Source organism: Sus scrofa, chromosome 1 (assembly GCF_000003025.6).
Source record: "Sus scrofa isolate TJ Tabasco breed Duroc chromosome 1, Sscrofa11.1, whole genome shotgun sequence".
Lineage (NCBI taxonomy): Eukaryota > Metazoa > Chordata > Mammalia > Artiodactyla > Suidae > Sus > Sus scrofa.
Window position 1 is genome coordinate 202,111,219 of NC_010443.5, and position 13,526 is coordinate 202,124,744.

General features: G+C 33.8%; 1 protein-coding gene across 10 annotated transcripts in view; it reads right to left on the bottom strand.

Annotated features, from left to right (window-relative positions):
- Positions 1–13,526, bottom strand: part of FOCAD (focadhesin) — a 319,932-nt gene that overhangs the window by 172,226 nt on the left and 134,180 nt on the right. The window lies entirely within an intron of this gene.

Here is a 13,526-nt window from a genome sequence, read left to right on the forward strand (position 1 = left end):
ACATGTACACATATCATAGGGGTTTTTGATATTAAAAAAATGTTTTCTTAAACAACTATGACATTAACTCTCAGCAATACATAAGTACTAAAGATATACCTTGTCCTAAAAAAGTTTACAGTTCTAACAAACATATAACACTTAGGATATATAAATAGTAAAATAAAATAACCCCACATAGTGAAATATTTAATTATGTTATTCCAATATAAAATAATTAAAATCAATTGTACTAGAAGTGGGAAGTGGTTAATGAACAAAAATTTCCTTCCAGGTTCACATTTCAATCCCTATGTGTAACACAATAAAATGAGAAGAACCAATTCATTTGTGGACTGAAGACTTAAGAGTAAGAGGTAATATTTCCCAAATACATCTACAGATTCAACACAATCCTTATCAAAATCCCAGCTGGATTGTTTGCAAAAACTAAGAAACTGATCTTTATATTCATATAAAAGCAAGGGACTCCAAATAACCAAAACAATCTAGAAAAAGAACAAAGTTTGAAGATTCTAACTTCCCAATTTCAAAATTTACTATAAAGGTACAATCAAAACAGTGTGGTACTAGAAAAACTAGAGAAATATGGATCATGAAACAGGACTCGGAGACCAGAAGTAAATTTTCACATTTATATCAAGGGATTTTTGACAAATAGGCCAAGAAAATACAATAAGGAAAGAAAAGACTCTTTGAAGAATGGTGCTGGATTTTGACAACTATGTACCCACATGTAAAAGAATTAATTTATACCCCTTTCTCACACTGCATGTAAAAATTAACTCAGAACAGATTTTAGATCTGAATGTAAGGGCGAAAACTATAAAACTGCTAAAGAAAATGTAGGAGTAAATCTTTGTGTCCTTGGATTAAACAAAGCTTTCTTACATATGACACCAAAAGTATGAACAACAACAACAAAAAATACATTTCTCAAATTAAAAGTATTTGTCCTTTAAAGGATACTATAAAGAAAATGAAAAATCACCCCACAGAATGGAAGAAAACATTTGTAAATCTATATCTAAAGAGAGACATATCTAGAATATACCAAGGATCCTTACAAGTCAATAATGAAAGAACCAATATCCCCCACATTTTTTTCTTGCTTTTTAGGGCCACACTTGCAGCATATGGAGGTTCCCAGGCTAGAGGTCTAATCGGAGCTATAGCTGCCGGGCCTGTGCCACATCCACAGCAACATCAGACCTGAGCCAAGTCTGCACCTCCACAGCTCATGGCAACACCGGATACTTAACCCACCGAGTGAGGCCAGGGATCAAACCGGCAACCTCGTGGTTCTAGCCGGATTAGTTTCTGCTGCACCATGACGAGAACTCCCCCAATATCCCAATTTCAAAAGGGCAAAGGATCTGAATAGATATTTTTCCAAAGATAAATGAATAGCCAATAAACATAGCAAAAGGTACTCAACCAGCATTAGCCATGACATAAAAGCAAATCAAAACCAGGATGTTATGCCACTTCACATCCTATAGGATGGCTTGAAAAGACAGACAAAGGGACCTTTAAACAGTTAGTGGGAATGGAAAATGATGCAGCCACTTTGGAAAACAGTCTGTTTCTCAATTGGTTAAAGAGAATTACCATATTATCTAGTAATTCTACTCGTAAATACCTACACAAGAGAAAACATATATCCACGCAAAAACTTGTATGTGAATATTCACAACAGTATAATTGATTTTAACCAAAGAGTTAAACAACTCAAATGTTGATCACCTGATGAAGTAATATATAAAATGTAATATAGCTATATGATAGAGTAATATTCTGCCATTAAAAAAAGAAAAGGAATCAACACTTATGAACCTTGAAAACATCATGTGAGGTAAAAAACATTAGACACAAAATACCACATTTCATATGGTTATATTTATATAAAATGTCCAGAATAGGCAAATCTACAGAAACAGAAAGTAATTTCTTAGGATTGGGGAGGTGCAGGAGAAAATAAGGAGTGATTGCTAATGAATACAATCTTTCTTTTGAGAGTAATGAAAATGCTCTCAAATTATCTGTAATTCTGTTTGTACAATTCAGTGAGTATTCTAAAAGTCACTGAATTGCCCACTTTGAACTAATTAAAATGTCAGAAAATTGTATCTTATCAAAGCTATTTTTAATGCATTTCAAAGTCATTAAGTGAGGACCTGTTATGAGCAAGGAATTCTATTTGATGGCACAAAATACAACATCAAAACATCTGCATTTTCCTTATAGTGCATTTGACAAGTTTGTTCTTCAAAAATTGCTCATTTTTCTCTAATTACTTTAATCTTAGAAAACGTATTCCTTCTTAGAAGACATTTACTTTAAATCAATTTCAACAAGGAAAAAAATCCTCTTAACGCTAATAACAAAAGTGTTACAGTTGAACACTAATTCATTAATAAGCCTGACCACAATATACCACAGTAGCATTTGGAGCTATGCATATAATGGCTACGGATTCACTACACAACCAGAATTACAATTTTTTTTTTAATAAGTGCTGGGGTAGTACTAGAACAGAAGTTCATCACCTTCAGCTTGAGCAAATGAAGGAAGACAAATTTTTGAACTGGCTTTTTAGTCTCAATTTTAATTAAAAACAAAAGGTGATCTTATATTGTACCACTTAGATCTCAATGAATTCCTGTTCTGGGAAGATTTCTACCAAGGCACTTTACAGATTCTTAATTCTGGGAAAGGCAATCAGTACATATAGTGGCATTTAATAAAACTGTATTTCCTTGTGTGGCTTTTAACAATTGTATAATTATACTCTCAGGAGAAAAAGAAACCATTCTATTTATGTCAAAGAGTACAAATACAGTTCCTTCATGATTTTTAGATCTAAAGAAGTATGTAAGGGTGTTTATTTTTCTTTAGTGAGTTCAGAAATAAAAAAATAAAGTGGAAAATTTCACAGTAAACGATCTTAGACATAGGCTGTTCTAGCCCAAAAAAAATTCTCCACTCAATGGAAAAAAAAATTTTCATTATTTTATTAGAAAAACAGACATACAGATATACATACATAGAAAATATTTTTACATAAAATGTAGGCTGTTGTTTCATCATGAGATTTTATTGACGTATAGTTGATTTACAACGTTTTGCCAATTTCTTTTTTTTGTTTTTTGTTTTGTTTTTTTCTTTGGTTGTTGTTGTTGTTGTTGTTGCTATTTCTTGGGCCACTCCCGCGGCATATGGAGGTTCCCAGGCTAGGGGTCCAATCGGAGCTGTAGCCACCGGCCCTCACCAGAGCCACAGCAACGCGGGATCCGAGCCGCGTCTGCAACCTACGCCACAGCTCACAGCAACGCCGGATTGTTAACCCACTGAGCAAGGGCAGGGACCGAACCCGCAACCTCATGGTTCCTAGTCGGATTCGTTAACCACTGTGCCACAACAGGAACTCCGTTTTGCCAATTTCTGCTGTACAGCATAGTGACCCAGTCATACATTCTTTATCTCATATCATCTTCCATCATGCTCCATCCCAAGAGATTGGATATAGTTCCCTCTGCTGTACAGTAGGACCTCATTCCTCTTCTCTTAAGCCTTCTATTCTCCAGAGGCAAAAAAGAGAATGAATGCTCTGACTTTACCTTAAATTTGAAACAAACTGGCAAGTGCCCTATATAATTCATTGTCTGAAGACCTTTTGGTTTCATAAAACTCAGTGCTTTCTCTCTCTCCTTCAGAATTAAAGTTATTAATAAATTGATTTAAAATAGTGAGATTATTATAACACCAACCCATAAGTCTATCAACAGATATCTCAGTACAAGTTGTGCAGGCTAGAGGAGGACCAGGATGATATATTCAAAGTGCTGAAGAAACAAACAAACAGATAATAGACCCAGCCAACCAAGAACATTATATCCAGGAAAACCTTTTTCTAAAATGAAGACAAAATAAAGGCTTTCCCGGATAAACAAAAGCTGAAGCTGGTCATTCACTAGACATCCCTTCAAAAAAATGTTTAAGAGTCCTTCAAGTTGAAAAGAAAGAACAATAGACTGCAACATGAAAGTATATGAAAGTGTAAAGTTCAGTGATAAAGATAAATGTATAGAAAAATACAGAATACTGTAATACTGTAATGGTGATGCATATGTCTACTAATTTTGCAAAAAGAGATAAAGACAAAGTATAATAAAGATATGTTAATAGATACACAACATAAAGTTGTGACATAAATAACAAAGTGTGGAGGAAAATTAAAAAGGTAGAACTTTTGAATGCAATTAAAGTTAAGTTGTTAAAACAGGTGATTATAACTATAAGGTGGTTTTGGTAAGTCCCATGGTAACCACAAAGGTATTTGTGAAGATATGGTACATGCTGAAGATAATAAGTAAGGAATCAAAGCATTTCATTATAAAAATTCAACATCACAAAGTAGGACTGCAAGAGAGGAAAAGAGAGACAAAAAAGTTATGACAGACAAAAAAGCAATTAACAAAATGGTAATATTAAGTCTTTACCTATCTATAATTACTTTAAGTGTAAATGGATTAATCTTCCCAACGAAAAGACAGAGTAGCTAAAAATATGAAAGATAAGATACAACTACATGCTGTCTACAAGAGATGTACTTTATATTTAAGGACATATATGGCAAAAAGTCAAATGATAAAAAATGATATTCTAAGAGTTCCCGTCATGGCTCAGTGGTTAACAAATCCGACTAGGAACCATGCGGATTTGATCCCTGGCTTTGTTCAGTGGGTTAAGAATCCAGCGTTGCCATGAGCTGTGGTGTAGGTCAAAGACGTGGCTCGGATCCTGCATTGCTGTGACTCTAGCATAGGTCGGTGGCTACAGCTCTGATTAGACCTAGCCTGGGAACCAACATATGCCACAGGAGCAGCCCTAGAAAAGGCAAAAAAAAAAAAAAAAAGATATTCTATGCAAATAGTAACCAAAAGAAAGCAAAGGTAGCAATACTTAAAAAATACAAAATAGAGTTTAAGTCAAAAACTGTTACAAAAGACAAAGAAGACATAATACAATGATAAAAGGGTCAATTCAACAGGAATTTAGATGATCATAAATATAAACATACCCAGTATCTGAACAATACATATATGCTCAAGTATATGAAGCAAACATTGACAGAACTGAAGGCAGGAATAGATGGCAGCACTAACAATAGTAGAGATCTCATTACTCCATTTTCAATAAGAGACAGAACATCCAGACAGATGATCAATGAGAGAACAGAGGACATAACAACATCATGGGCCAAATATACCTATCAGACATATACAGAACATTCCAGCCAACAGAAACAAGACAAAAATTCTTCTTAAATACACAGAGAACAGTCTCCATGACAGATCACGTTAGGTCACAAAACAATTCTTACAAAATTTTAGAAGATGGAGATCATACCAAGTATCTTTTCTTACCACAATGGAATGAAACTAGAAGTAAATATCAGTAAGAAAACAGGAAAATTCACAAATACATAGAAACTAAACAAAACACTATACCTCAACAAATGAATACGTGAAGATAATGTACCATATATATAATAGAATACTACACTGACATAAAAAAGAATGAAATTTTGCCATTTGCAACAACATAGATGAACCTAGAGTGTATTATGCTTAGTGAAATAAGTTAAAGAAAGACAGATATTGGAGTTCCCATCATGGCGCAGTGGTTGACGTATCCGACTAGGAACCATAGGGTTGTGGGTTCGGTCCCTGCCCTTGCTCAGTGGATTAAGGATCCGGCGTTGCCGTGAGCTGTGGCGTAGGTCGCAGATGCGGCTCGGATCCCGCATTGCTGTGGCTGTGGTGTAGGCTGGCGGCTACAGCTCCGATTCGACCCCAAGCCTGGGAACCTCCATATGCTGCAGAAGCGGCCCAAGAAATGGCAAAAAGACAAAAAAAAAAAAGAAAGATAAATATTGTATGTTATCACTTATACGTAGAATCTTAAAAAATTAAACAAACTCATGAAAACAACAAAAACGAAACAGACTCACAGATATAAAGAACAAACTAGTTGTTACCAGTGAGGAAAGGGAAAGGGGGGTGTGGGCACAATGTGGATAGGGAACTAAGAGGCATAAACTAGTATGCATAAAATAAATAAGCTACAAGAATACTGCATAGGGAATAAAGGCAATGTTTTATAATAACTATAAATGGAATACAATCCATAAAAATTTTGAATCACTACAATGTTTACCTGAAACTAATGTAATATTGCAAATTGACTATATTTAAATTAAAAAAGAAAGAAAAAATAACTCAAACAATCTAACTTTATGATGCAAGGAACTGGAAAAAGAATAAATTAAGCCCAAAGTTAGCAGAAGTGAAGAAATAATGAAGATTAAAGCAGAAATAAATGAAATAAATAGGAATAAATCAACAAAATTAAAAGTTAGTATTTTAAAAGATCAACAAAATTGACAACACTTTAGTTAGAGAAAAGACTCAAAATCAGAAATGAAAGAGGAGACATAACTGATACTACACAATACAAAGGATTATAAGAGACAAACATATACAATTATACAACAAATGAGACAATCCAAAAGAAAGTCTAAATTCCTAAAAACATACAACTTACCAAGAATAAATCATGAAGAAACAGATAATTTGAACAGATCAACAAAAAAGAAGGATATTGAATCAGCAATCAAAAACATAAAAAAGTCCAGGACCAGGTAACTTCACATGTGAATTCTACCAAAAACTTAAGGAAGAATGGACACCAATCTTTCTTAAACTCTTGCCTAAAAAGTGAAGAGGGAACATTTCTGAACTCATTTGATGAAATCAGCATTACTCTCATACTAAAGCCAAACAAAGATGCTACAAGAAAAGAAAAGTATAGGCCAATGTCCCTGACGAACACAGATGCAAAAAGACTTAACAAAATACTCAACAGCATGTTAAAAGGTTCATACACTACGACAAGCTATGACCAAGTGGGATACGTCCCTGGGATGCAAGGATGATTCAGCATAAAAATCAATCAATGTTATAAACTACATTAACGGAATGAAAGATAAAAATCATAAAATATATCAACACATGCAGAAAAAGTGTTAGACAAAACAAGATTTCATGACAAAAACATTCACTAAACTAGGAATGGAAGGAAATTACCTCAAAATGATAAATACTTTATGAATATGAAAAACCCACAGCTAATATCCTACTGAGCAGTAAAAACTAAAACTTTCCCTCTAGGATTAGGAACAAGGCAAGTGTGCCCACTCTTGCCATTTTTATTCAATACAGTAATAGAAGTTCCAGGGAGAGCAATGAGGAAAGAAAAAGAAAGAAATGTCATCCAAATCAGAAAAGAAGAAGTAGGAGTTCCCGTCGTGGCTCAGTAGTTAACGAATCCGACTAGGAACCATGAGGTTGCACGTTCGATCCCTGCCCTTGCTCAGTGGGTTAAAGATCCAGCATTGCTGTGAGCTGTGGTGTTGGTCTCAGACACGGCTTGGATCCCACATTGCTGTGGCTCTGGTGTAGGCCGGCGGCCACAGCTCCAATTAGACCCCTAGCCTGGGAACCTCCACATGCCACGGGTGCAGCCTTAGAAAAGCCAAAAAGCCAAAAAGCCAAAAAAAAAAAAAAAAAAAAAAGAAGTAAAATTTTCTGTTTGCAATGACAGTATATATAGAAAACACTAATGATTCCACACCAATAGAAAGATTAGTTAAAATTAACAAATGGATTTAAAAGAGTTGCAGGATATAAAACAAGCATTAAAAAAAAATCAGTTGTGTACACTAACAACAAACAATCCAAAGAGGATATAAAGACAGTCTCATTTACAATAGCCTCAAAAAACGAATAAAATAGGAATAAACTTAGCTATGAGATTAAAGACTTCTATACTGAAAACCACAAAACATTTCTTAAAGAAATTAAACCAACACAAACAAATGGAAAGACATCTTGTGTTCACAGATTGGAAAACCTAATATTGTTAAAATATGCATACTATCCAAAACAATCTACAAATTCAATGTAACCCATATCAAAATCCCAATGGCAGTTTTTTTTTTTTTCTTTTGTTTTTGCAGAACAGAAAAACAATCATGAAATTCACTTGGAACCAGAAAGGTCCCTAAATAGCCAAAACAATCTTGAAAAAGAGGAACAAAGCTAGGCACCTCCCACTTCTTAACTTCAAAACATGCTACAAAGCTACCATAATCAAACAGTATGATGTTCGCACAAGGACAAACATATAAACGAATGGAATATAATAAAGAACCTAGAAATAAACACAGGCATATAAGGTCAATTAACTTGCAACAAAGGAGCCAAGAATTTACAATGGGAAAAGTACAGTCTCTGCAACAAATCCAGGAAAAACTGATATTGGACTTTATCTTATATCAAACACAATAATCAACTCAAAATGAGTTAAAGACTTTAACATACGACCTGAAACTATAAAACTCCTAGAAGAAAACACAGGGGAAGAAGTCATAACATTAGTCCTGGCACTGATTTCTTGTATATAACACCAAAAGCAAAGGCAGCAACAGTAACAAAATAAATAAAACCAGACAAGTGGGCCTACATCAAATTGAAGAGCTTCTGTACCACAAAGAAAACAATAAACACAGTAGAAAATGCAACCTATGGAATAATAAAAAATATTTGCAAATCATAGATCAGATAAGGAGATAATAAGTAAAATATGCCAGGAACTCCTCCATCCCAAAAATAAAGTAAGTGAGCAAATAACCTAACTTAAAAATGAGCAAAGGACTTAAATAGACATCTTCCAAAGACAACATACATATGGTCACAGGTATGTGAAAAGATGATTAATATCATTAGTCATCAGGGAGATACAAATCAAAACCATGAGATAACCACCTCACACCTATTAGAGTGGCCATTATAAATAAAATTATAGAAAATAACAGGTGTTGGCAAGGATGTGGAAAAACTAGAAGCCTTTTGCACTGTTGGTAGAATGTAAAATGGTGATCCACTGTGAAAAACAGGATAGAGTTTCCTCAAAAAATTTAATAAAACTAACACATGTCCCAGCAATCTCACTTCTGGGAATTTCAGGACAGACAATAGTCTGTTTTAAAATTTATTTACTAAGAAGATCCTGCTGTAGCACAACAGGAACGGTAGTGTCTCTGGAGCACTGAGATGCAGGTTCAATCCCCAGCCCAGCACAGTGAGGTAAGGATTTATCATTGCCAAAGCTGTAGTGTAGGTTACAACTGCAGTTTGGATCTGATCCTCAGCCTGAGAACTCCAAATGCCCCAGGATGGCCAAAAAAAGGAAAATTTTAAAAATTTATTCACTAAAACTAATTAGTTGCACGGTTGCTATTAGCTGCCTGTCCTAAAACAATAGACTGAAAAACACACCTTTCTCTAATATTTTATGGAATATAAAGAGACTTCAACTGTTTGACTTGTTTAACTTGGTGCTATTCATTTTTATGATAATACACACATGAACATTTAAAAAATATTTGAAATAACTGAACTATTTCAAAAGAATTGAAACCAGGATTTCAAAGAGATATCTGCACTCCCATATTCATTGCAGCATTATTCACAATAGCCAAGAGATAGAAATAACACAAATATTCAGCAATGGGTGATAAAGAAAATGTGGTGCAGTGTGGTACAATGGAATATTATTCAGCCTTAAAAAAGAAACCCCGTCATATGCTGCAATATGGATAAATCTTGAGGACATTATGCTCTGTGAAACAAGCCAGTCACAGAAGGACAAATATCGCATGGTTCCACATTTATGAGGTATCTAAAATCAGTCTCAGAAAAAGAAAGCAGAGTGGCGATTGCCAGGAAAAGGGGGAAATGGGAAGACCCTGTTAATGGGTAGAGAAATTCAGTCTTGTGAGATGAAAAACTGTATACAGTACACCAAACATTCTGATAATAAGGCATATTTCATGTTATGTGTTTTTCACCATGATTTTAAAAAGAACCATAGGATTGTTGTTTAAGAGTCAGAAGAGTCTTAATGAGTTCACCTAGGTAAATGACCTTATTTTACAGATGATGGAAGTGAGGCACAAAGGGATCACAACATTAGTGAGGCAGAATGAGGATTCATCTATGTCTCAGTTCACCCCTCCCTTCTGGGCAGAAGGAAAATAGCAGATTCTAGGTATCTATAATAGGATAAAGAGCTATCATGTAAGTCTTCTCCCTATAATTGGACAAAACATACAGGAAAAACAAGCAGGAGAGACAAAAAGCAGTATCTCCCTGGAGTCAATCATATAAAGAAGAAAGTATAAAAATTTAACTCCAGATTCCATGAAAAATATTCATTTTGGCAACACTGTATAAGGTTTAATTGAAAGCAGCATATTCTTTCAGAGAGCTCTGTAATGAAAATCATGAGTAGTATGATCCACTTATAAATTAGGAAAAATACAAAGCGCTTATTATTCATTTTGGTTTTCAGGCGAGAGATATAATTAATGTTTATAACTACCGCTCTTTTTTTAAAAAAAGTATGAGAGATAGCTCATATTTTAATACTATATGAGATATAGTAATAAATTAACATAAAAAGTATGACAATGAAAAAAATAATTCATGTCATGACCATCTAATGGAAGTAAGAGGCAAAAATCCAAAGTAATATCTGATTTTCTTTAACTTTTCAAGTCTGCTGTTTTATAAAACTAGACCTGAACTACAAAAGTACATTCTTATTTTACACATACCCTTAGATAGGTGTTGAACCATCTCGGGACAAAAATCTGTCCTGTGAAAAAAATGGAAGTAATTCTATGTACATGGTATATCTGATATTTATAAAACAGTGCTAAGATAAGAGTATGTGTTAAGTTCAAAATTAAAACATAAAACATGGAGTTTCCATCATGGTGCAGCAGAAATGAATCTCACTAGGAACCATGAGGTTGGATCCCTGGCCTTGCTCAGTGGGTTAAGAATCCGGCGTCACCATGAGCTGTGGTGTAGGTTGCAGATGCAGCTCAGATCTGGCATTGCTGTGGCTCTGGCATAAGCCAGTAGCAACAGCTCCATATAGACCCCTAGCCTGGGAACCTCCATATACCATGGGTGTGGCCCTAAAAAGACAAAAGACAAAAAATAAAAATAAAGAAAACATAAAACATTAATTAAAATTTTTTTTAAGTTGAAGAATAGTTGATTTACAAAAATGTGTTAGTTTCACATATACTACATAGTGATTCAGAAAAACATGAAATTTTATAAAAGAAAGAGTGACTATGCTAGTTTGACCTCCAAACAGAAGCATAAAATACATTACTTAATAAATTTAAAATTGAAAGGGATCTTTAAAAGTTATTTTTCTACAAAAAGGGAGCATAATGTATTACGATACTTTCATATTAATTCTACCTTCATCAAATATTTAACATGTCTACTTATGGTATCTATTTATTATTTAAGTAATATAGTGGAATGCAATCTATCGATGGACTTGCTAAAAAACTAGTCATTTCCTTTACTTCTAAGGAATCTTCATAAATGCAGAATCAAAGAAGTATAAGCACAGCATAATTGTATTCTTGTGTAATTTAAATTATATTTATATCATAACATTACAATTAAATAAGTGGTCTAGGGGTTTTTAAGTTTAATCTTTGAGAGTCAAATAAGATCAGAGAAGAAAGGTACCTAGAATAATAAAGACCTCTACAAGACAATCTTCTTTCTATTTGATATTCACTCTAGCTTTATTCCAGCTCAGCTTGAGTATCTGATCCATAACGACTCCTCTAATGGTAACAGCTAACATCTATTGAACGGTTACTGTAAATGCTCTCCTTAGCACTACATAGAAATCATGATTATCATCATGTTTCAAATGACAAAACTGAAGGTCGTAAAGACCAAATAATTTGCCCAAGGTAATAGAGCTAGTACATACCAGAGTTAAAATTATACCAGAGCAGTTTAACTTGGAAGAGCTCATGTACTTGTCACTCTATCTTACCAAAGGTAGAGATGACATCCACTTCACCTCTGTATCTCTGGTTCCGGCATACTATAAGTGCTTTTAAAATATATCAACTACTCCTAATTTCTTCATCAGCTCAAATTCTATTTGCAAGATGGATCTTGCAATAGTACTGCAGCTATATCTTTCTGTACACAATTATTAAAAGCCTACCACATAAAGATAGTACTCTGAGAAAATTCACTCTGAATCAGAAAAACGTGCCTGTTAGGTACATATTACCAGGATATAAAAATGTTACCAAGACATTGTCAGAATCTGAGGTAAGACTTCCCAGTATACAGGAAAAGAGTTCAACAACACGGAAGCTCCAAGTGTGGAAAAACAGAGGAAATATCACAAACTAGAATAGGATAAAGTCAAGTATCATATCATGAGGAGCCTGAAATATTTGGAAGAAAACAACCATGACCCTTCCCTAATTAAACTTAATTTCCCTATCTGAATTTCATTATCTCTCAGAGTCTGACAATTTATATATTTAGAAAATGGCATAAGAAAACTTAAATCATAAAGTAACAGTCACACTATTAATATGTAACCACAGGTGGAAAAAGGAATAGAACCACCATTAATTTTTTTCAATTGCTAACATTTTGACAACTTGCAAAAAATGCTACCTATAATAACTGAACTCCTGTAAGTATAAAATTTCCTTCCTAAATAAAGTACTTTATATTTGTTTCATGGTAACATCTGACTCTTCAGTAATATGACTGGTAGAACAAGCCAGTGTCCTATAAAGTATAATGCATGTTATTTTTCTATTTAATTTGGTGTAGTCCATTTCTAATACTGTTTCTTATCACTGGCAATGAGTCTTATGTTGGAGAGTTGAAAGGAGAAATTTGAATGTCCTCCAAGAATTAGACTTAATTAAATACAGTTAAGCTAGGTAAGCAACGAGGTAATGCAAGTAGAGAGAGTCAATGCTTCTGAATTTATTAAAATAGTAAATAAAGAACTCAAAGCTATGACAGTCAAATCAATTTATTGGAATATTAAAAACTATGCAAGACTGAAAATGGTAAATGTAAACCAATTCATAGTACACTTGAGGGAAAAAAAAAGATTAAATGGCCAATACAAATTGCTAGACATGAAGTATGACTCCATGACCTACTTTCCTTCTTCAGTGACAAAACAATCTTTCAAGTAGAAATAAGTGGTGGATATTAACACCATGAATTTTATACAGTCCCAATTCAGTCTCAAATAAAAGCTTTCACATTAAATAAGGTCTATCTACATGAATAATGGTAAACAAATGACCTGATTAGAAAGCTATATTACCGAAGATGACTAACTCCCAGGATAAAATAAAATTAAAGAAAAAAGACAGAAACATTAAAAAAAGGATTGATTTAAATGTCTTACAATAAGTAAGAAGACATTCCATTGCTTAGAGTAGATAGTGTATTGTTACGAAATGACAGAAAACAAATTTAGTAAACCCCTGTCTGCATAATCTTCCACATTAGGGAAAATTATTAGAC